General features: G+C 38.2%; 1 protein-coding gene and 1 long non-coding RNA gene across 13 annotated transcripts in view; one reads left to right on the forward strand and one right to left on the reverse strand.

Moving 5' to 3' along the window:
- The window catches only part of PTPRM (protein tyrosine phosphatase, receptor type M), a 458,835-nt gene that overhangs the window by 111,420 nt on the left and 321,017 nt on the right, over nucleotides 1-26,398 (reverse strand). The gene's annotated exons all lie outside the window — the stretch shown is intronic.
- LOC121109718 lies at nucleotides 22,861-25,770 on the forward strand. Its single transcript, XR_005857383.1, has 4 exons — nucleotides 22,861-22,913; nucleotides 23,792-23,858; nucleotides 25,163-25,323; nucleotides 25,453-25,770. It is a non-coding gene; the product is annotated as an uncharacterized LOC121109718 (long non-coding RNA).

Raw genomic sequence — 26,398 nt, forward strand, 5'->3', positions numbered from 1 at the left:
CTTCACACAGAGAATGGATAAGAGTATTGCATTCAGCTGACATATGAAAGGGTTTCAGTAGAATGCATGTTATCACCTAAGTGGAACGTTGGTCTAAAAAACAGAAACTGCCCTTTCAAAGAACTTTACTCATGAAGAGTACAATTAATGGATCTTACTTTGGCTTAATGTCATGCTTACTTTGGCTTAATGTCATGCATTCTCCAAATACTTGAACATTACTGCCAGCACTCCTTTGGATGTCCACCACTTACTCCCCAACACTTCCTGCTGATCCAAGATTACATCTGAAAGTGCTGAACTTCAGGCAATCACCTAGTGAGGAGGCTTGCAGAAATTACGGATCACTCTCACTGCCAGGCTGGGAGTTGGCCATGCCCTACTGCATTTATTATATTATCCCCTCAGTCCAGTGTTCATCTCAACATTTTGCCCACTTTCTATGTCTGGTGTTTTGGATTTCAAATTCATCAGTGGCACTTCATCATTAAATTTGAACACATAACGTGAAAGCACAACACAGAATAGCTCAATTGAGATCATTCAAAATCTACTTACTAGAAATTTTATATTAAATAATAACAGGCAAAAATATCACAATGGAATATGAGGTAAGCTCACTGCCTTCTGAAGGTCCACATCTCTCTCCAGTGACTTGAAATGGAAGAATCATAACCAAAGAATGTCCTGAGTTGGAAGGGATCCCTTAGGTAGGATCACTGAGTCCAACTCCTGCCTCCACACAGGTTCACCCAAAAATCAGACCATAAGAAAGGGACAGATTACTATCCCTTATCTAGCAATGCATGCACTTTCTTAAAATTTAAATTAGATGGAAATAGTCTGACACCAACGACTTCAGTGGGACATAATCCTGTACACAAAATCAAACATGTTTTAAGTCTGCCTTGTCAGGGGCACACTAACGCATCAGCACTGACTTGCTGAATGTAGTTAAGGGCTAAAGGTGGTTTGGGGCTTTTTATGCCTGTTTATGCACAGAGAGATGGGCAGACATTAATTATAATTTTATTTCAGCACTTTCCACTTTAACTGCCAAATAAATTGTCATGACAGTTTTAGGAGTGCATGCGGTATTAGTGCTTTGCTGCTCCTAAGCTAGGTCCCGAGAAACAGGCAGAGCAACTCCTGTTGTATTCAAAGAAATACTTCGCATGCATAACCACATCTGAATTATTTTGGTCTGCGTCTTGGAAATACTGCACTTTATTACTTGCTGGCACTGCCAGCAATACACAGGTGGAGTCATCAAGAAGCAGGAGGTAAAAATGAAGAAAGTGCTTAGCCTCTTCTTCACCGCGTGTCATCATCACCCCATTTTTCTACCGGTTTTGGAAAGAAGAAAAAAGGGTGTAATAGTTAATCTATTGTTTATTCAAAACCACCAACAGAAGTTAATAGACAGTTAGAAACTAATTGAGTGCGTCTGTAGTGCTATCTCCTCATTCATCTCGCTTATTCAATTTAGCTCTGTTAGTGTTCCATATGGTACAGTGCCCCTGCTGCTAGAAACAGTCATTCATTGCAAAAAAAACCCCTCTAACAACAGGAAGCTAATAGTTTAACTGTTCCTCTAAATTTGTTTGACAAAACTGACATTTAGTACGCCATGTCACGATGTCAGTAATCTGCAATTTACCCTTAGGCAGGCAGCGGATGCTCATTTTATTTACCTCTCATAGTTAAAAGCGTAATTAATATTCCACTCTGAAACAAAGATTAGAGATTTGACAAACATTGCAATTTAAATTCTCCATTATAGCAAACATTAAAATCAAACATCTTTCATACGCCCCATTGCATAAAGGACATGTGTAGCTGTAATTTAACTTTTTAGTTTTTAATACCACAAACTAATTTCTGCTGTCAGTTTAATGAGGTGGAAAACACAAATCTTGTTGCTCTCTGTGTGCACAGGCTAGGACAGTTAGAATGCAGAGAGCCTGAATCGATGCTTCAGGCTGAATATCCCCAGGTTACTGTGAGATACTGGTATCTAAAAATAAAAAAGTCTGAAAGACAGTGTTTAACAAAAGGCTCCACAGACCAAACACTTCCGGGATGAAAGGACAGAACCAAAGCAGTTTTCTGAACTGGTGCAGACTTGCAGAAAAACTTGAATAACTGTGGGCTGGGTGTACCTATGCCATAGTCTGCATAAAGAAGAAAGCTCAGCTCAGCGCTCCAGATTGTGTACAGAGGGCACATCCCACTTTCCAGAGTTTGGCTTCTTCCATCCTGCTTTACACTGAGTCAATTTCAAGCAGTCATTCAAATCAATTAATTCTGGGCTGAAAGCAGAAACATTTTGGAGTGATTCCCGACCTGAGTCAGCTATCAGGCTGGGGGCAGGGGCTTGGCTGGTCTGTGTCACCTCTGCCCCCTTTCTGCTCCTTCATGGCCAGGCTGGTCTCCTCCTCCTCCTCGAGCCTTCACTCCATGCCCACATAATTTACAGGTACAGCCAATTCAAAGAGAAGAGCAGTGATGCTCTATGCAGAAGTCCCATAGCGGGCTGTGTTGTGGTGTCTGCGCTACAGCTGCTGTACCGTGCCAGACTCTGCAACAATAGGGCACATTATCAAATGGGCAGAGCAGGGGGAGCACTGCAGTTGTAACTCCTGCTCATTTCAACTGGAATCCCAACTCCATAAATTCTGTGTGACTGATTAAAATTATTAACATGTAGAAGACCTTTAGGCAACCACACTGGCTCATTAAACATGGGAAGTCTAGAATTATCTCCACTGTGACAAATGCGTGTGTGCAAAGGCATGTTCTTCAGCGACATACATCAGGACATTTATTTATTTACTTACTTTGGGGAAGAGATTTTCTTCACAGAAGCACTTAGACTGCCAAAACCAGAGAGCACAGACTCAACAAAGAGGCTGCTGTTACTCACTTCTCAATTCATCCTATGCAGTAACCCAGTGGCTCCTGACTCCTTCACAAGACTTCATTAGTCACTGCCAACTTCAATCTGCTTCAGTTATTTTACATTCAGTTCCCAAAGGAAAAGCACTCTCCCCACTGAACGTAGGCTAAACTAAAGATAAACTGCCTCATTCTATAACACATCACACTAACATGTCCTGAGTCACGCTATCATCACAAACCAGTAAAAGGATCTCTGAATACTATTAACTCTGCCACAATACCAAATAAAAGAGAGGCACGTTTCTAGAACCGGGTGTCCAAAACAGGAGTTCAAATTTTAGATGCAAGGAGGTTAGTGAAATTACATTATTCCTCTCTTAAATGTCGCAGCATATCTTCTCTTTCATAATGACTGAATACAAAAAAGGCTTAATAGAGTATTACACTTTAAAAGAGAGCTATTGATATATGATCTGAAATTCTAGGAACAAATTATTTGAATGTGTCTGTTAAGAGCAAATACTTGAAAAGGTTATAGCAGTTGAATGAAAGATTTTTTAGATTTTTAGTTTGTACAAAACAATAAGCAGTTTATGAAAATGTATAAATCATGAGATAACCAGCAGAGCCACAAAGGTCAGAATCACAGCTGTTGATAAAGGGAATGTCATTAATCATAATGTACAAATCGCCATATCAGATTAGACCTGAGTCCAGCTGATATAATATCCTGTTTCTGTGAAGTTCACAGAACTTTTATGTTTTATAGATGTTCTATGGAAATGGGTGTTCTATAGAAAAAGAGTTATCATAAAATGCAGATGTGAAAAAAAAAAGTTTCTGATCACCTCATGGCAAGAGATTGTCTAAAGTTCTGAAATGTGAAATTACACACTCCTTCCAAAATATTTTTTAGAATTATATCCAAATTTTAACAATTTGAACTCTGTACATTCTTTAACTCCACAGAGATGATCAGTTAACCTTTGATCTGTAGTAATATAATTCCAGTCCAAGCAGCCCTTGCTGACAATGAGTTTTATCATCTTACACATTATGTTAAGGGATTCCCTGCTATTTTAAATAAAATTTGATTTAAAAACCTGCACTCTTCATGCTTCTATTCATTGACTCATGGAGAACAAAAATTCCAGGTAGAATCTACAATTCATTAATAAATTTATTTTTACTGGGCCTCATTTTATCTTTTTCCTTGAGTGACAATGCTCAATCTCAGTCTTTGCTCATGTACTTACTCTGCCTGTACCTCCTTTCAGTGCCTGTCTATGAAACCCCTCTTCTTCTTCAATAATTCTTTTCAGATGAACACTAACCAAATTAAGAGCGGTTTTAGAGTTGTACAACTTCTAGCTCAGATTCTTTCACTCCTTTATTCTAGCTTGAATTCTTTGACTTTGTGAAGAGATTGACTGTAGTACAGACCCTTCACAAGATTTCCGTAAGCACTGTGTGTTTCTGAATTGGATCAACAACAACAGTTGGAATTTGTAAGGGCAAATTAAGAGTGAAACTTGCAAGCAGGAGAACATATTTCTTTCCAAATCTTAAGCAGTAATGCTTGACTTGACTCTTAACTTTTCCAGGTAAATGGAAAGCCAAGGTGGACTCCAAGTGAAATTGACGGGGCGCAAGCACACATTGGTAGCCCTCAAATGTAATTGGCTCAGCATTCCCATGGCACTAAAAGGTGCTCTAGAAGGACATAAAATCCATTCCCCATCCTTGGGGCATCAAATTTTCCCTAGATGGGGAAAGTGGGAAAGCAAGACCCTCGTCTGAAAAGCTCCTACAGACCCACGAAATGTCCTTAAAAGCCAGTATTTGCTTTCTCTAAGTGAGCAGAGTATTTGCTTTCTCTAAGTGTCAGGGGCTTGTAAAAATCTGTCTTGTATCTGTGATGGGCATAGTGGGCATGGAGATCACAAGTTTTTCTGTTAACAACTCAGAGCTGCTTTTGTCTGTTTGCCATTTGAAATCTGCCCCAGGGGTCAGTCTGGAAGACTTCAAATACGAAGACTACAAAAGTTCTCATTAGGCTCTTTGGGATTATGCTGTAAGAGTTGCTCTATATATCACAAAAATTGTCTGAGCTTTGGATTGCCCTCCCTCTCCATAAACTTACTCTCTCTGACTATGCCACAAACTGGAGAAAGCAGGACAGCTTGCTTCACTCAACCATGAGTTTCATGTACCTTCTGAGAAGAAGAGTAGAAAAATTACACTGGATGTACTTACCAGTTGCTTTTCCATTCCTTGCCCTATTTTTAAGAGAGAAATTAATATACAGCAATTGCTGTGGCAACGGAACAATGATAATTAAATCCTTGGCATTTTCACACTCTTCTAAGTGACACGCTCTAATCAAGAGACCTTTAACTTCTTTGAGAACCATCCTCAGAAAAGACAAAAGCTACTGTGAAATAAATAACATCCAGCTTGAAGGTTCCACTTAAAATGCTCCTATCTTTGCCTGATGTCTCGACATTTGGACTGTAAATATGAAGATGAGCCTGGTGGATTCTAAATAAAACAAAAAATGTTTGTTTGTTTTGCCTAATTTAAACAACTTCTAATTTTCTATGCCATTCAAAAAGTTCTCGACTCTGTGCCACTCTTTTGAGGCACAATCAGCAGAAATCCCAAGTTCAAGAAGTTTTAAAATTCTTAATGACATTACCTTTCTAGCCTAGTCTGTGGGTACCCACCACCATCAAAACATTTAGCATGCTTTCTATGAGCCACTGCAAATGTTTTGCTACAACTGACTAAACTAACTTGGATTTCTAATCTTTTTCCACAAAGCTTCTTCTCACAGAAATGCAATTTTCTCAACAAGGAAAATGTCACATAATATAAACTCCACTTAGGAAACTGAAGTTCATTATACACCTAAAATGAGACTGTATCATATATTATACAGAGTACTCCAACATTATGTCCACAGATGACTAGGTGGGCAATTAAATATGAAAGGTAACTGAACAAACAGAGAAATTCATTTTTGGCAGGCTAGATCATAGCTAAAACCCTTTTTTCAGATGTGTCAAATTATTTTTGCATGTATGTATTCTATCTGCATGTCAGTTTGTGAGCTTCTCTCTTCATTGCCAGGCTAATGGTAGAAGGGAACATAATATATTACGTTCCGCATTCCTGTTATATATTGTCTTAACCAACCTTTCCCATTTATAAACTCGCATTATATACAATTACGCTATGCCACAGTTTACTGGCTTTACCATTATATATTTAATTCGATGATGCTCCGAGCTTCTTTTTAAAATCTCTCCATGTGAACTAATTCATGTGCTCTAGGACATTACTGTATTGGGAATTACTAATATGTCTCTGAAAAGTCTAATATAAGAAAACTTGTGAATCTGCTCAGCCCCTGACATTTGGAGAGAATGAGTGAAAAATCTCACCTTGGTTACTAACTATCTGAGTGGGGAGCTGTGTGTGCAAATGCTCAAAACATCTTGGGAGTGCGTACCTCAAATCCTTCATGAGAAAAATTGTTTTTTTAATAGCTATGTTTTATTGAACTTTCCTTACCACACCACATTATTCATTCAGCCTACTTACCAATTCATTTAGAGTTTTTAGGAACTGAACAAAACTCTCCAGACATTCTCTCATATTCCTTTTAGAACAAGCGATTTACAAATCTACAGTCTTAGCGTGAAACATGCAGAAAGCTCTGAAGAAGGAGTAATGTTCGCTTGGGCACTTATCATTGCTGTGGATAAGTCACAAGTACTTCTTCAAGATTCAAAAATCTTGGAAGCTGTATGACTTTAGTTGATTGTGTCTCAAAAGAATGGCAGAATTGGAACCACAGTATTATTTTAATAATTGCAAAGCTGATTTATGTAGGTACGGATCTAAAAAATATTCCTCTTGCTTTGCTGCGAATGGACACTTGTAATGTAGAACCATTCCTCCTTTGCCCTGAGTAGAGTGCAGTCTGAAGCTGTGCTTATTGGACTGGAAGCTTGCATGGAAGGTCTTTTCAAGACTGCAACCTCAGAAATTACGAATCTTTTTCATGTTTTCATATAATCTTTTTCAATAACATGGCTACCTCCATTCCTAGACCAGTGCGCTACTGATCATACAGAAATGAAAGAATTCAAAGGAATAAAAGTAACTTAGGATGAAACAATGTTGAAAAGAATAAATGAGCAGACACAGAATAATAGGTTGAAGATAACGTATAGATAGGGAACTCCAGTCCAATCACTGCTCTGGATTGTGTGAAAAAACAGCTTTAGACAAGTTTTAAGTGAACTACAGAATGACCTTTCTTTCTACATTATCTTCCCGTCAGCGCAATTCACTGACGCAGACACTAGGCTGTGAGCCATCTCCTTTCATCTCAGAGTCTTCCTCTCCCTCCTTCCTCCTTTCCAGCCCCTGCCCCCAAAAAGCTGTTACTGACATCAAGGTATGCTCTTCCCTTTTTTTCCACTGCCTGTAAGCAGCCATTGTGCTTTCAAAACTAATCTTCTTTCTATTTATATATCAATAGAAAAAGCCTAGACTGCAGCATTTCACTAAACAACTTCAGGGATTTGAAAAAGAAAACAAGCCTATTTCACTTCAAAATGTCAAGATTCAATTTACCCTACCATGCTATTCAGCACACACAAAGAAGGGATATAATATATCTCAAAGTGTAGTGAGTGACTACCAATCAAAAAATGTCACAACTAGGTAGACAGCTATTGATAAACTTCTGGGAAGGACAGAAAGAAGTGGGCAATAGCGGCAACAATTACACACATGTTTCCCCTGAGGGAGAAAAGATGTGACAATTAAGACTGCAAAGTGGGATAAATAGTAACTAACGTAACATAAATGAGTTCACTATTGTCTCTGTTAGGCATCCATAACATAGTGATAGCATTTGACTGTTCCTTCAAAAATAGTAATGGCAGTTTAAATAAGCATATAGACCTTTTGAAGATTTTGAAGGTTTTTTTCAACCTCTTTTCTTACATCTTGGAAGAGTGTCTATTCTACAGAGATGATTGCAGAATAATCTGAGGAGGATACTTTCAACTTCAATACCAGCCACCAGATTTCCTATGTGTCTTTTTTCTCCTATTCTCATGACAGTATGTTTACTAAGAACAAATTCATTGTCAGTTGAGCTAAGAAAGAAAAAAGCAAAAAACAAAAAACATTCTTACATATATAATGGAGGTTGGGGTTGAAAACACATTTTTTAAAACAACATGCAAGAAACTAAATATGGTAAGACTGCATTTTAGTCATTAAGGATATGTTCCAGGCAATTTAGAACATTTAATTAGTTGCCTCTTTATCACATCAACCTCTGTTGCAAAGTTATTTTGATCGCAATATGTTTTCAGTATACATAGTCTACCATTCAGGGATATATTCTATTCTTGCTTGCATTGTGTTGTAATGACTTCAGGCAGTTCAAAGGAGCAATCTAAATACTGCAAAGCACACACAGAGATGCATGATTATTTTCTGCTGTCAAAATAGCTACCTTTTACTTAGCTTTATATTAACACAGGATTGTATGTACAGCCAGGAGAATAGAGACTACCTGGAAGAAGACTGCTTGTCAGCTGAATTAACAATGAACCAGTTATGCCTCTTTACTGTGATATCTCATTGTTCAAGTAATGACCTAGGGCTGCAGGAACACTGATTGTAGTCCACGGGGACCCAGACATGAGTGGACAGTGCTGCCATCCAGTATATCAGGTCACTTCTTTGTCTCCTAGCTAGCAAATTATATGCTGAAAGGCATTAATTACAAGATTTTGTACTTTCTGCAATTAAACTCCACCATTCCCTTTCCAGTACATTTGTCTCCCGAAGTGCCAGTCCTTCAATGTATTTATAATGCCTGCTAACTCATCAGTAGACTTCATCAGCACATCTATTTTTTTTGTGATCTGATCAGTATTGGCAAATCAGAAATGATCAGTCTTCAGACTGACACTTGAAAAACTCCTTGAGAAGTGTCAAAAAGAAGGTTTTACCACTGGTCGAACCAATCATTGCCATTCCTCTTTTGATCACTTTCTTGTGTTTTGCAATTGCTGTAGTCATTTCCATCTTCCCAGTTTAACTAATACACTTCCAAATGGCACTGCATCTGTTATCTTACTGAATTTCAGAGAGACCTACCTTGTTGTTTTTTTTGTTTGTTTGTTTTTGATTGAGTTTTTTTTTTTTTTTTGGGGGGGGGGGGGGGGATGATCCTATTTACAGTTTATTTAATCCCCAGGTCCAAATTATTTTCATCAAAATCTGTAACAAGACCTTGAACAGTAGTAAGATTCTCTGAGTCAGTAGTTGCTTGCGTAGTTTTTTCTCCTGAAGATGCACACAACATCCAATATTCTCCAGTCATACAGAACCACTCTCACTCAATAGCTCTCAAAGACTTTTGCTATTGGATCTGTCATTTCATGTGACAGTTCTTTCAGAATTTGAGAAGGCGGATCATTTGCTTCCTCCAGCTTGGCTGTATCAAGAGTTTTGAATTCTCCTTCCATCTTATGGGGGTAATTTCCATTTCCATATCATGATTCACATCAGTCATTCTTTCTGGCAGGCACTTATCTCCAGCTACCCATGACTGTAAGCTACAAACACAATCTTAGTTCAAGAAACTCCTTTCAGGATGGAGATCAGGAAGAAACAACATAAGAGTAAACTATGAACAGTGAACAAATATTGTACTGAATGGCTCAAATGATTACAGTTATATCTTCAATGATTTGCTTGATGAGATATGTAACAATTTAACCTTTTAACAACCCAAACTTAGAGCTAAAGAAAAATAATGTTGTGAAAAAAAACTACAGTTCATAGAATCATAGAATCACTAAGGTTGGAAAAGACCCACAGGATCATCCAGTCCAACCATCCGCCCTTCACCAATGGTTCTCGCTAAACCATGTCCCTTAACACAACATCCAAACGTCCTTTAAACACCAACCAGGCTCAGTGACTCCACCACCTCTCTGGGCAGCCCATTCCAGTGCCTGACCACCCTTTCAGAGAAGAAGTATTTCCTAACGTCCAGCCTGAATCTTCCCTGACGCAGCTTGAAGCCATTCCCGCTCGTCTTATCACTAGTCACCCGGGAGAAGAGGCTGACCCCCAGCTCACCACAACCTCCCTTTAGGTAGTTATAGAGAGCAATAAGGTCTCCCCTGAGCCTCCTCTTCTCTAGACTGAACAACCCCGGCTCCTTCAGCCGCTCTTCATAAGGTCTGTGCTCCAGACCCCTCACCAGCTTTGTTGCCCTCCTCTGGACATGCTCCAGGGCCTCGATGTCTTTCTTACAGTGAGGGGCCCAAAACTGGACACAGTACTCAAGGTGCGGCCTCACCAGTTCATGTTAACTCTGTGGTTTCAGTCATCCCTCAGTCTGAGTAATGATAAGAAGAAAAAATATATATGCCTTTCCACTGGTGCTCTGCTGTGGCATGTCACATTTTCCCCATTTCACAGTCAAAGAACCTGACTTATCCCAGAACATGCAGAAAGATTATGGCAGAACCAGATGTTTTAGCAAAGGCTGTACAAGCTGTATAGGCTGTGAGCTCCAAATCTCAAGTGGAAAATACTCTCTTTTCTATTCTAAGTCCTATAGTTTTTAGAAAGTTAAATACTTAAGGCCAGTATCAGTAATTCCTGGTACAAAGTGAGAGCATATAACATGGAAATGACAGAGGAAGTAAAAGACCTGGGTGTATCATATATCACAATAGTATTATTAGCCATCAACACAATGCAGCCTTAACAAAGGATACTCATTTCTAGGTTCTAAAGGGTACACATTTTAAGGGATAGAGAAGTATTAATGCCACTGACAAGACCTCATGTGGGCTCTTCCATTGTCAAGAAAAAAGAAACTGATCCAATATTAAATTGGATCAGATACATAGATAGACATACATAGATAAGTATATGTATCTGTGTATATAGATACATAGATAGTTAGCTAGAATGGAGACCTAATAAAACAGAGAAGAATTTTAAAAGGGGATAAATGAGGACACAAGCTTTACTTACGATTCAGGCAGATATGCAGATTGACACATGAAATTCATCTACAGCTTGGTAGGACTGGATGTCTTTGCGACTGGATTAATTGCATGTTTATCTGCTGGAACTAGATTGAGGACCAGTATTTGGCTATTAAGTAACCATGTAAATCTGGTGTATTTTAACTAATTTATTACACTCTTCTGAGATATTTTTTTTGACAGTTCAGGCAAAAAACAAAACCCAGGTGGGCCAACCCTTACTACCAAATAACTAGTAAAAAGGCAGTATTTAAGTGCAAAGAAGGTAGAATACACAATACAAGTTAACCCTTGAGCTTGCTACTAAGATTTCACTCATTGCCACTGAAATTTACAGCTGAATTCAATTAATACTAGAAACTAAGTGAAGAACATTTTGGGTTAACTGGGCTGCCCATGTTGATTAAGTGGTTTATACTTAACAAGTGACAGCAGATGCTACCCACAGTTCTTGTTCGTGTTCTTGTTTAACCTCACGTTTCATTTACCACTGGCAATCCAAAAGAATCTGTAATCTATTGTTTTAATAAATAGCACTACTCACTAACCTAGCTATGAGAGTTCTCACTGGGTGTGGGGAAATTCCTTAAGAGTGGTTATGAGAATCCAGCTGAACGTGACTAGATGAGCCTGGCAGCGTGCGATTTGTGAATCTGTAATCAGGACAGTTCATATACAGAATGTGACAGGATTTACAGTGCTGAATTAGCCACCACTCAGAATCCAAGCTCAGCCATTCCCAGCTTCTCTGATATGAGGACAAGCTGGAACACAAGGGAAATTATTTTCTGCCAAACTTCTTTGTCCTTTTCTCTCTGCAACAAATACAGCCCCCTGTGACAGATTTCAGCAGAAAGATGCCTGATTTGTAGACAGACATGCACTCCTAATGACAGTAAGTAAGAGCTGTAGACCCTAAGGTCTTATGTGATGCCTTTGCCTGAGAGAGAGTAAAGGGGGTTCGGTTTACTGCTTCCACTGTAACAGAGCAAAGCTCAAAAATGTGCTTAGCAAAGCTCAGTCTTTGGAGTTGGACTCTACTTTCAGACTGTTACGCCAGTGTTGAAAAGCAAAAGTAGGTTAGTGATAACACACAAAGTTGTGTTTCGTTTATGCCTTTCATGACTAAACTGGCTTTTATTTTTCCCCAGTGATCAAGGAGAAAGTTCCCCTCTTGCTTCTCAGCAGTCTGGAGAGATCCTACAAACAGAGCAGACCTCTATTTGCAGTGCCTCTGTAGTGGACATAGAGAATCTTGGCTAAGGCCACTCAAAAACTCTTTACTTCTAAGATATCTTACTTAAAACTGCTGGATCAATACATTCCTGATTTGTTTTTCTGCTCTAGCAGTGGAAAACAGCCATAAAATTGACTTAATGGGATAGTTAAGTCCAGTTAATGGCTGATTTGAATCTCCAAAGTATCCCAAAGCAGTTGGAGTAAACAAGAGAATCTGGCCTTTGCAGTTTTATTTTCTCTTTAACAGTAACAGTTTAATGATGTTCTCCTGTGTTAAAAATATATTCATTTTTAACCTCAAGTTTGCCTGAATGTATTTTGGGGGGGAATCTTAGAATGTTGAAATGGACTGTGATCTGCAAAACCTCAAATAAAATGTCTCCCATGAAGCCTTTTTTTCCCTCAGTGAAGTTACAGCCCATGTTCTAAATAGCTAATACGTATAACAAATATTTCATTTGTTCAATTATTTTCCTTTTTTTCACCTATTTACACCAAGGGCAGAAGCAGGCAATGCTTTTTTCAGGATTCTGCAACTTAATAGTGAACGAAATATCTAGTACTGGTTTATGAAGTCTGAGACCTTAGATGTAAATTGAAAAACATGCTCTCACGTAACTGAAGACATGTTCAAAACCACGCCTTTGTTCACGTTTTACTTTAAAATGTTATTCATGTTAGATATTTCATTTTAAATTCTGCAATTTTTAAAGGTCATTGCATGTTCTCTTTAATAAGTTTATAGCAACATGTTCAGGGGGTGAACTGAAAAGGAGGTCAAGATGCAGGAAATCTGCAGCACAGTCCGGAAGAAGGACCCTGAGAACTCCTCCTTCTGAGATGTCTGCTTACATAATGTATTGCTGTCCAGGGGTTACTTGCAAATTAAAAGCATGAAAATGCTGATATTACTCAAAACTGTATTAGCAGAGTAACAAGACAGCATGTGGCCCGATTAATCTTATGAACTCAGCATTAACATATTACTAGATCACAATGTAAATTACACTTTTATGAGCATATCAACATCCAACACAGAGTAAAATAAGCCCCAGAGCACCTTCTGAATGTAATCTTCTTCTACAAATAAAAACAAAGGTTACAGAGCAACGACTAGGCTCAACAAGAAATATGTGGTCTTATTATTATCAGTTGCCACAAGTGGCTTCCTCAATGTTCTATCTACAGCTTCACATTAAGTTTTTCACTACAAATTCTGAAGATAATGTAAACACAGGGATTTATTTTGTGTATTTCCTCTCAAGACACATGGATTTCAACATATTGTACACACATGTTCCTAGTGTAAAATGAATCAAGGCAGTCAGAAGGCAAGAACTGGAGACCTTGCATTTATTTTTCTGTGCCGCTGATATGAACTTAAGCACTGAAGGACTGAAGGAATGTGTGTCAATGTATACACACACAACATAAACGGTTATGTTCTAAAATAGACAGTAAAAACATCTTGCCTGTCATGGTTGAATAAAATGATTTCTAACATTGCCTATGAAGTTGGTATTGCCTAACACTACTTTCTGACCTCACTCTGGGTGTAACTGAAATATTAAGAAGATGGTAACTAAATATCGTATAAAGTCTTGACGCAATGTTCAGTACAATAGATCTCTCTCACCCTTTTTAACCACAAATAGTGAAAAATGATTTTCACTACTTTCCCATCCAAAGAGACAAATTCTGTGTGCAACACATCTGCTCTGGGGGGTAGGTCACTGAAAAGGTGGCATTCAGACCATACTTGAGCATATTCACTGGAAATGTCCAAACCCACTACAGAAATGGCTACGTGCAAATAAGAATTCTAAAAAGGCTTATCAGGTGTTTGGTTCCTGCTCTGTAGGTCTGGATCTTTAGCTTGAATTTGTACAAAGCCAGCATGTCAGTTCTGGAGAGAAAATGTTCAGAAAAAATACACTTGCCTGCTTACTTTAAATATCCCACTAAGAAGTAGTTCTGACTAAACTCAAACTAAATATTTTTAGTAGAGGTAAAATCTGGAATCATATTGAGAATTCTTGTGTTCTCCTCTCCCTCCCCCCCCCCCAAAAAAAACCCACCATGATATCTTTGTCTACCAGGGTCGATAACACTCTCAAATGCAATACAAAGATAGACAGTACAGAAAGAAATAAATGTACCTTTCCTTTTAGCACCTATGTTAAAATGAACAATACACTTGAAATACTACTACAACTAACCTGGAATCCTTTGTTGCTGAAATATTATGAACTAGAGAAAGCAATTTGATTATGGTGGCATTCTGCACTGCATCACTAAGTGCATGCCATTAGTACAGTATGGTGTAGGAAGAGTCCTGTTTGCACTAAATAAACATTTTAAATGAAGTACTACAAGGGTTCGGTCATGGAATGGAGTTCCTTGTTGAATGTCATCAGATGGAAAACATGGGACATACCAGCTGCAGCAGTCCTTCTTGCCTATGCTACAATCACAGCAATTAAATGCTACTTTAGACAAGGAATTCCTATTTATAGTTTATTTTTGCCATCATATTATGCCCTTGTAGTTCATAATATGACAGACTGAAAGTATCCTGCTCTTTGCTAGCCAACTGCACAAGTGTTGGCTGTGGAATTACACAAATTTATGAAACATCGTACATTGATTCATCTTACTGTTCTCTTCGTTATCCATCTGCTGAGATTTAACCCCACAATAAAATACTGTATTAAAAATTCAGTTTCTACTTGTCTGACATGAAAATATAACCATATTAGATGCAAAAACACCATTTATGCAACTGGTCTTCAAACAATTAACTGTTCTCAAAGCAATGGAAAATATAACCTCTGTGAAAACACATTGCAGTCTCATGACATTGAGAAGTATTGTGGATGCCTGCAAAGTGCAAAGAAAAAGTGTAAGGAATGAGGGCTAAGTATACAGCCACCTGATGGTATGGTCTTTTAATTGCCAAATGTAAAATGAAAGTAAGTACCAGGTGAACATGAATTCGCTGACTGTTATCAAGAAAGATATAGCTGGTGTCAAAACAAACCCATACTACAAACACTGCTAACAGGTTGTTATTCTCTTAATAACTTGTTTATCTGCAGCTTCTGCTAAGATGGTCACTTTCCTCCCAAAGAGTGGCCTCCCAAAGAGCTGGCTGAATGCTAGGTTTGTTTGCAGTTCTGATTTGTTTAACTTAGATGTGTTTGACATAATTGCATATGGGAGAATAATCACTGGATGCCTGAGACAGCACTGCATCTATTTCAATGGAGCAGTAAGGAAGAACCTTCATAAACAATAGTTAGGCACAATATTAATAGTCAAGAATTTTCTGCCCCTGGAGAAAATGCTCTTATATTTGGATGAAGATTGAGCATCCAATACAAGAAGTGCAGCATCTGCAAGCCACACATACATTAAAAATGAACAGGAAGACAAGCGTTTAACTGCTGAAAGCTGAGGGACATAGCTGGCTCAAATATTGTTTTATATGACTAAGATACAGTATTCTGCTTCTAGCTTTGCCTCTGATGTTCCTTCTGAAACTTCACTCTTTTTAAAATCCTCAGTGGAGTTTACTGCTGAAATACAGCCTTTTATACTGCTACAACAACTTACCTTCTAGAAGCTGATGTAAATACTCCACTTTGAACCTTATTATCACATATAACTAATGACGCACAAAAAAGTGTTTTCTGGAAATGAACAACATCTTCAACAGCAAGACCAATGAAAGGACTAAAAATCAGCGCTTTTTGCTTTCTTTAGGGCTGTGGTGTTATTTACTTGGGATCTACTCATCTTTCTCACTCCTCATTAACTCATATGCCACCTGAAAATATCACAAAAATATGACTCCGCACTGTTATTGTTCTGTATCAACGTGAAAATGTCATTTCCTTTCACATTCTACGTGCTGTCCAGAAGTACAAGATTTAGAGGCCTAGTTCAGTGCAGAACATCAGTATTCACGTGCATATTTCTGGCAGAATTTGCTGCAAAATTATAGGTTGGTTTAATGCTATGGAATAGAAAAATGGCAGCTGCTACTGCTACAATGAAGGGCAGCAAAAATTCCAGCTGTGGATATGCAATCCCTCTTTCAATGTAATACTGAGAGTGATGTTTCCTATGACTAAATGCAATGTGCAACTCTGGCTTCTTTCTCTCTAATCTCATGTTCTCAGCTACTTAACTTCCTTCAGGACTGAAAAAAAAGATGCTCAATACACCACTCCCACAAACAAAAGTATCCATGGAATAATTAATGAAAGCTGTGTAATTTCTTTTTTCTATTTGTGAATCAACCCGTAATTTCAATCTCTTCTGATTTCTGCATAAACATTTATTTTTAGCTTCAGAAATGAAAAGCTGGCAGGCTGGGTAGAGACATTCAAAAGAAATAAGGCATAGGAAAAATTTAACAGCTATTAGATATAAGCGTAAAACTGCCATCTGTCTATAAACTCCAAAATGCACACAGGAAGAAAAAAAAATGCAGCTGACATGTTTAAATATCTATATTTCAATAGTAAATTAGCTACTGCAGAAAGTTTCTCAGTAGTACTAATAAAAGATACAAGTCTGTCCTGTAGTGGAGCTAACTAGATGGTGAAAGACCTGTAACAGCTTTGCTCATCTCCTTACATTTGCAAAGGCAGAACATAATGACAGAATGTCTCGCATTAAGTTATAGAATAACACATCCAGAGCTGCAGCTTCAAATCTGGGCCCTCCTGAAACTTCAGGGAACCACTTCAACAGTTTTTGTCACATGAAAGAAGAGGAACTTACAGTACCACAGCAAGGCACACAGGCGACAGGCTTCAAGCTCCTGCTGTACCCAACTGCACTTCAGCCATACTAGAAGGATGAGCACCTCTCTGACAACTTTGTAAGATGGCAGTTGGGTATCATGCCAAAGAGAAGAACGCCAGTCACTTTCCTTCTACAGCAAAGCTTCACTACTGTATCACCAAGAATTACAACCCATGTGGTACTAGATAATTATTTCTCCAGTAAAATGGGTATCTGTGGGTGTTGCGCTGTGAAACCGTAGATCTGAGGCACTGCCAAGCTGAGGATCATCAGTGCTTTTCCTTCTTCTGAAAGAGCCTCCAAAGATGCTTTTTCCTTCTGCTTGACCTCCTGAGACAGTTATTTCCCTTACCTGTTCCCTTTTGAGGAACACTGTTCCCTTGATGAAGCAAAGAGCCATCTCCCATCCTATGGCTAAGCTAAGGAGCTCTGGAGTGCTCATTAGCCCAGCACAGAAGTGTGGGGCCTGACTTCATCCTCCCTCTCAGGTGAAACTGAGAGAGGTGATCCAAAGCCCAGGGGCCTTGCTATCATGTCATGAATCACACATCAACATGAAAATGCCATTTCCTTTCACATTCTACAGGCTGTCCAGAAATACAGTAAGATTTAGAGACCTAGTTCAGTACAGAATATCATACACATACACATTTTGTCAGATACTCAAGAAACTAGGATGTATGGCAAAGCCCAGCTGGACAATGGAGTTCTTGCAGAGTTCTTGGTGGCTGAGGACACAGTGGCCTTCCAGGAACACAACAGATTATGAGTGGAAGATATGGCCCATTGGCTTTTATGAGCTCACAGCCATATGTCTCAAGTCTTAATATATGCTGCTTCAGGTGTCTCCTGCAATAAAACTGGTGAGCTGCAAATACCTCGTGTCTTGAGACTTCTAACAAGCAGAATTAGAACCTCTGAGGTACCCCAGCAGGAGTTTCCAAGTTTTCAGCAACGTGAAGAGCTGAACAGATTGTTTTTTAACGATCATACATGCAGATAATTAACCTGAGCTAAAAGGAATATAAATACAAGAAAATGGAAAGACTTCCAAGATGAGCTCGATAGCATGCCATGTGCCCTTCTGAAGTAAAATCTTATGTCTTGTCACATCAGCTTAAACCCACAAAAATCTCATTTCAGAATGGGAAAGTGAACACAACTCAAACTGCATTACTTCCATAATAACCTGTAATAATGATGCTTTTAGAGAAAATCACAGAACTAACCCCTTAATTTTGAAAGCTGGAGTTATCACCAAGATGCTAGTACTCTGATGTTTAGTAACACGGCACCAAGAAAGTTTCAGATTTTATTCTTCCAAGTTTGAAGAAAAGCCACAGCCCCAGATCAACAAATAGGAAAGACTCAAATGAGACATTTATTTACTATCTCTTGAGGCAAAAACCTGAGGTTTATCGTGCAGCGCACATGTGCATGCACACCTACAGAGCTTCAGGTTACAGACTGCATAGATGAACAGAGGTATGAAATACCTGACATTAGTACTCCAGCATTTCATTTCCTTCACTTCAGATACATCCTCAAATGATATAAAAATAATTTGCATTACTTTCTGACGTGACTTAGGATCTTTAGTTTTGATCTACATACAACTGCATTAATAATAGATTAAGGGTAGCTATCAAAGCACAATCACATGCTCCAGAAGGAAGAATCTACAAAGTGCAGCTGTCAATTCACTCTCACTAGTTAAAGCAAGGGCAAACTAACCATATCTGAACTTTCAGGGCATCTGCTGGTCTATTCCACCTCTCCAATAATGTTTCATTCCTAGGCAATGACTTGCATGCACATGACACAAACTACTATTCTCCTTCTTACTGACCTTGGACCCATATGGAAAGGTAAGATTTTTGCTTTAAAAGTGACTACCACCATAGGAAATAATGCAACAAAACAGCTTGCAGAAAGCAGGAGGAATCACAGCATTAACATTTTGTAAGTTGAAAATGATGAAGTAACAAGTGATATAGGTTTATTCAGTATCTGAATCCAATTTTTCAGGGATTACTAAGTCTTGAGTGGATGATGCTCCTCCAAAATGTATATATTTTGAATAATCTTCTATTTATTGTTTCCTTGTAACTATACATTCCTCTCAAACATGCAGCCTAGACTGCCTAGCCTATAAATGTTTTAAAATTGCTTTTCTGATCTACAGGCTAGTAAGCATCTGTTAACAAAACATGCAACAGAAACAAGAAACACTGTATTGCTATCTTTTCTTGGAAAGTAATTCTGGCACAGCCCACTGTAACATCTGCAAAGCAGACACTTCTCAACACCATACCGAAAGCAAGTACATAGAGGTAACTAAATGACAGCCAAAGGCTGATATGCACAGAGATCCCAGATAGACAAGAACACAACAAGAAAATTCTAGACCACAGGTTCTATGGAGACTAATGAGAAACAAGGAAGACAAAACCAGACCAATTTAATGTAGAACTTCTGGAGACTAATCAACAATCACTAACCAGGATAATGACCTTTCCTGCTGTATTTTCCTTTCCGGATTGATAATGAAAGTTATACGCGCTTCTTGGCTCTCAGAGACTGAAAGAGAGAGCAACTTTCCACTTGTTGCAAATTCACAGATCCCAAAACAAGTGACTTTTTTACACTGTTCTACAGATTTCTCGACCACTGCACTTCCACTCAGAAAAGCCTCTGAGGATACAAAATGATTTGACTATGAAAATTTAAGTCTTCCATACTTAGTCAAATACAAGAGACGTATTATGAAATTCCTACTCTATGAACTTAGCCCAGATTTTCACTAGACTCTGACAGAACACACAAGGAAAACTAGGCTCCTAAGAATCTGCAAAAAAAACCCCAGCATTAAAAAAAGGAGAGTACTATGACTGCAGTCACCTTTTCATGTGATGCCAAAAAGCAGCTTGAGTTAAAATGAAAAGGTAAATAAATATTTCTGCAATTAATCAGAATGGCAGTCATGCACAGAAGCCATAGCTTAACGTGAAAGATGCAATTAGCCAAGATCAGCAAGTCTTGGAGTGCTTGTAGTGGACAGTAACTCTTTATTGTTGAGGTTAATTTCCCTTTCTGAGGGTCACTAACTTGATCTTATTTGCTTGACTTACTGTTGGTCTGCTTTAATCACAGCAAAAATCCTTTCTAAGTAATGCCTGTGTGAATGTAGCTAATTTAATCAAATAACCTTTTCCATCTTATTTTCACCCTGTGGCTATCTGACTTCTAATCGGACTCTAAGTGGTACAGTGTGCTCCATTATTTTACTCATGCTTTTCTGAAAACCATGAGATGCTAAGTTATTGTATTATTCTGTTGTACTGTTTTCATACTGTTATTCAAGGAACTGACCACTGTAGTACCTGGGTTTAAATAATGATAATTTGCTGCCAAAAGCATAAACCACGTGCACAAGGGTCGAAGCAGGAAAGCTCGTGCTGGTTACTTCTACTGTAGGAAAGGAGGCAGCTCTGCAGCCACTGAAGTATCAAAGTAGCTTATGTCACAGAAATGACTTTACACCTCCCCTGGTGCTTTTGTAAGGACTCATATGAGAACATATGTTTCTACAAGCATACGAGACTCATCCTGTCTTAGCTGGTGATGTCTCAATGATTGATTTTCAGGCGCTAATATTCCAACAACATATTTTCAGGCAGCATTGCCTTTCTATTTAGAAACAAGAAGGTTACTTTTTCTCAAGTGCAAGTGGTGACAAAGGAAGCATGAAGTCTACTCTCCGATACCAGGCCTCCAGTAGTCCTGATATTTCCTCCTTTGCAGCTACTAATAGGGATCAAAGTTTATTAAATGCAAAGAATACAGTACCAAACGGTTTAATAGCTCTCATCATTAACTTGGTATCAGAAAAGAGACTTTTTGGTTCCTAGGCTCAGGTTCTTTCTGTAACCTGTATGGAAAATTATTTTAAAAAATAATTTGTTATTGTTAGTCTTTTATGGCAGGAAGCAGGCCATAGGACAGAGGTGAACACCAGATTTCTGAAATGGTGACTTCAAAGAACTAGGAAGTTATAATCCATTCTGGTATGAAAGATTTTGCAGAAGTATTAAGCTCACAAAAGCTCTTGAAATTCAGGGTAAATTGTAGTGCTATCAAGACAGCCTTACACTGAACAGCCATATTTTTCCATAGTTCCATCACTCACTAGTTAATTTCTCTTATGCTGCATGACAGCAGTCATGGCAACATTTAGAAGTGGTCAAAACCCACTTTAATAAGCTATTACTAGGACCTGAGAGGGATATAATGTTGACGGTGACTTCACTGCTTTGCCTCCTTGTTTTTAAGAGCAAAACACACAAACTGACTACAGTTACCTTTTTAATTGAGCTGATAAAGTCAGTATGTAGGATGAAAGAAAATGTCCCTTATGAAATAAAAAATACATTCTATGAAACAATGCATTGCAGTATTACATATTTATATGAAATACAGTAAGAGAGTTAATACATTACACAATACAAGCTAGTGATTTATTAGTCCTTTGTTAAGCAGTGCAAAAATAGGAAGTTACTCAAATTTTAGTCTGATCTTTGGTTTTGCAGCATCCCAATAATTCTGTCCAGTTGAACAAAGAATCCACATCTAACCACATACAGAATGCAGTATTCTATTCAGCAGGAAGAGAAAAGATGGATCCCTATTCTTTAACCTTTAATTAGTACTTAGCTACATTATGCATGCTTAGGGCAAGATTAGCCATAAATGCGTCCAGGGGCACTGTACACTTAGTGGTAACCTTTGCACATAGAAAGTATGTATTTCATCCAGAACCAGTGAGTGGAAAAATATGTAGCAGAGAGGGTTGGACAGCATATAATTAAACTTGCTTTGCATATTAGGCGAAAAACTAAAGTAGAAACCATTACTCTCTGTCTGCAAAGCAACTCCCAAGGTTGTTGCAGACAGTACAACAAAGTCTTGCAACAGCCAGTATATGCTGCACGTGACCAGTGAAAAAGACTTTTTGACCAGACATGATTGAGACATCCAAAGTGGGACCAGATTCTGCAAGGTGCCGAAGTCCATAGGAACTGAGGGCATTTGACACTTGAATTCACAAAGCACGGTATCTGATCAGTGCTTTTTAGATATTTTAGGCAGTCAAATGTAAGTGGTTATGCTCAGTTTGTTTTATCCATTTTATATGTTTTAGCAATCCACGATTTTGAAGCAGTGAAGCTCTCCAATGTCTAGTCAAATTACCGCATGTAAATATGACATTTTCTTTAAAGGCATGATTTGAGGGAGCATGCTGACTTCATTACGTTATACAGTAGGAGCAAAATACATTTATAATATTAAAAATCTCACCTAATTCAAAAGCAATCATATGCAAACAACTGAAGCAGCATGTCCTACTGAATCTTTCTGTGAGCGTGGGTATGTCAGCACTCTGTAAACCCAAATACATTTGCGTGGACTGCCACTCACTGACTTAAGCTTTGAACACGTTTTGTGAGCAATACTTTCTACTTCTAGACTCCGTGTCATTGAAAAGTCAGCTAATAATGAAGCTTAGAAATTAATTTATTTCAGGTGTGCTTTAACAGCCATAATCAGCTATAAATCCTTTTGCCCTATTTGCATTTACTGAATTTGCCTTAATAACACTGCTGCCTAATTATGAAGTTCAGTCTAGAAGGGAACTTGCAAAATGCAATGATGCAGAAAGCTGAGGACAGTTTATTCCACTTCATGGATTTACAACTTTCTCCTACTGCACGCCGTTTGGAACAGGCTCTGTTTGTGAGGTCATTAACATGTAAACAATGTCACACTGAAGACACATGGCAATGACCTACCACGGTAATGAAAAGTGATATTGAGTTTACTAATTCAGATAACGGTACAGAGATTGCCTTTTCCCTAACACGCAAAGGCCTGTCACAGAAATAAATGCACGGTCCTTGTTGCAATTAATTTGAATCTTGTTCTTTTAAAGCCTTACTTGTAGATTTAATTAAAGCTTTCATGCAGCACACTCTTTCAGGAAGTCTCTATGTTTAATGGCTTTTTCTCCTAAATTAAAGAAACAAGTGAAGGTTATGATTCAAAGAACAACAGGCAATCATAAAATGAAAAGCTATGCTTAACACAGCAAGCATTATCTTATTTTGACATAAGTAAATACACAGTACTGTAGGTGTTCAAGTATAGTTCCTATAGTTCATGTTATATTGGAACTTGCACTGTGACATCATTTTCAATCACTTAAAGTAAAATTCCTCTTTTTGAACCTGGAGGTCAGTATTTTCAAAGCCCCAGCAACAGACCTTTAGTAACTATTGCAAATAAAAGAAATTACAAAAAAATAAAAAAGATGAAAAAAGAAATGGTCAGTAGAATAAGAATAAAAAAAGCTAGAAGAAAGGCTATGGATACACAGATAGTGAGATAAAATCTACTGTGGACAGAGAACAGGACAAGAACATTGCATGAATGCACAGCATTACAGTCTCAAAGCACACTTACAACTCATTGAGTTCCAGTAAATGGCAGCTGAAATTGAAGCACCTTATTCAGCAAAAAAAACCACCACTCTCCTGCTGGGAGCCTGTGCTAGAACTGGACATGAAACCAGAATCAGCCCCCTTATTCTCCTTTTCATTTTTCTTTTTTCCTTAAGTATGCAGTAGTCCCTGATGATTTACGAACACACTCCTGTGTTTCTATTCTTTCCTCAGTTGAAAATATCTTCTACAATCTTCAACTGGAGAATTTTCAAATGCAGACATGACTCCTTCCTATTTGGTAAGCAGAAAGTAAACTTCTATTAACATTAACACCTGAACGTTACTACTTAAGGATCACAACCTTATAAATCTGAGGTATGATAAACATGACAATCTCACCTTAAAGTCTGAGTAAGTACAAAGCACTCAGTATTTCATCTGCTTTTGAAAATATAACATAGTCATGAAATTCAGTCCCTTTAAAGTAACCCTTATACAGACAATTGATGAACGGGACTGTAAACAGCAAAATACATTCCTTTATACCTAAAACACAATTCAATTTTTAAGGAAAATAAATGTCTGTCTAGCCTGCCTAAAATGTGTTGCTTTCTGCAGCCAATATGCATACACTGCTATAGCCAAATAAACACATTGGCCAAATCCCAACTGGAACATGTACTTCTGCCTACTAACATCACACAGGAGAAAAGCACGCTGTCACTTTGCTCTGAGAGATGCTGGTACAACTGCTCTAAGCCACATAATCCTTTCACTCCTGTACAATGAAATGCACAGGTTCCCTCAGATATACCAGAGATACCTCTGGCTCCTCAAATGTGTGTCCTCATGATGAAAGAAATCAAAGAAAGAAGTAAACATCCTCTGCAGGGTGCACTGAGTATAATCTAGACACCCCTGGCCCTGTGGTTCCACATCTCACTAACATATTTGAGATTCATGATTTGCATGAGAAGCCTCAGCAGATGTGGACCTGAGCTTCTGCTGCTGAAAAGAAAAATAAACGCGCTTCTTTATGCTCCATCAACTCAGTTTGCACAGGAGCAGGTAGATGCTGGCATAAGCCTGACAAAGCTCTGCTCTGAGTAGTAACTCATGTTATTTGTCTCACTGCCTGCTCTAAGGCTGAAATGGGAACTAATCAGAATTATGCAGGATTGTCCTGCTGCTTTCCCTTTGTAGCACACACTGCAAGCTGCAGTCTAATAATAACAGTAGTAATAACAACAAAACCATTCTAGGACACTTGTCAGTAAAACAGAACTTTGATTCTAAAAGCTATGATAAATCTTAAAAAAATATTCTTTTTTTCTGTCAGGGTGTATGGAACTGATGAAGCGCCAGACTTTGCTGTATTTGCAAACACAGCACAGACTGCAGTTTCCTTTTCTGCTTTTGTTTTCACGACTCTCATATTCACAAATCGATTACCTACACTTCCCATGTGGGTTATTGCTCTCAAATGAGGAAGAACCCTGATCATGCAGGATTCTGGCACAGAGTCTCCCAAATGGAGGCAGTGGGTCAGAGAGCAGTAGTGGCAGCAGAAACTTAGCAAGGTGTGCTTTCTTACTCTCACAGGTCACAGTTAGGCATCTCGTTGCAGAAGAACAATGCCTGAGAATGATAGAAAATTGGAAATGAATGGTAACTTTGGACTGCTAGATACTGCAGAAAGCACATGGACATCAGTCTCTACAGCAGGGATCTGGGACTGTAGAGAAGCTCAAAGAATACCGCAGGTAAGGAAGCAAATGGAAAGGAAGGAACAGGAACCAAGATGAGAACATTTTTCTTGTGAAATTAAGTGAGAAGATTGACAGATGCTACCTTGAAATGGATTATCATTAATCTAGCCATATTCCCTACAGGTAGGATCAACAAAGTTATTTCAGCTGAAGTATCACCCATGGGATTCAGAAGTTAGATAAAAGACTGCAGATTAGAAGCTGAAGCAAAAATATAATAACTCAGGAGAAGTTAATGTAATACTAATGACTATAACACCTCAGTGCCCTGTGCTGACATCATTCAACAGACATGAATACCTTGTTATAGTTGTTCTTATCTCTACTGCAGAAGTTATTAAGTCTGTGCTATACTGGAACAAAGAAGTCTTATTAGTCTAGATTCACTGAATGATTTCTTTTACCCATTTTTTTTTTAATAACTCCTCTGCTGCTGGTTCTCCTCAGGCCCAGGATGGATACAAAGCAACATTAACCTTGTTCCTTGAAGTCCTACCTTTTGCAGTCATCTGGTGCTGCTGCTCATTTCAGTACTTCATTAATCCACTCTGAAAACTAACACCTCAATCTTTTTTTTTTTTTAAATAAAGGCCTTTAGCAGCATAAATTGCAATGTGAGTTTTGGTCTTAACATACACTGTATCTTCTTTACGGTTATTGTTAATGCTTTTACAGTCACACAAAAAGCAAAGGCAGGTTTAGGTTTTAGCCAGTAAAAGCCATTACCCCATCATACAATAAATACAATATTAAAATAGAGAAAAATCTCTCTACTTGGATATTTTAAATGAAAGAACCTGAAGTCCATGTTCAGCTACAGTTGTTAACAAGAGTACAATTTCAGAGTCAAAGAGGCATGGAACATACCTTTTTCCTCAGGGAATACTCTATTTTAGAGAGAAAGTGAATGAAAATCACCTTATACCCCCTTTAAAAGATAACAGTTAAATCTTTGTGTCTGAATTTCTGTCAACAAGAATCGTTTATGACTGACTTAGGAACCAAACTTTTAGGGAGCTATAAACAACGTCAACAGTCCAGTTGAGGAATCAGTTGAACTCTAGACTCT

This window comes from Gallus gallus, chromosome 2, assembly GCF_016699485.2.
Source record: "Gallus gallus isolate bGalGal1 chromosome 2, bGalGal1.mat.broiler.GRCg7b, whole genome shotgun sequence".
Lineage (NCBI taxonomy): Eukaryota > Metazoa > Chordata > Aves > Galliformes > Phasianidae > Gallus > Gallus gallus.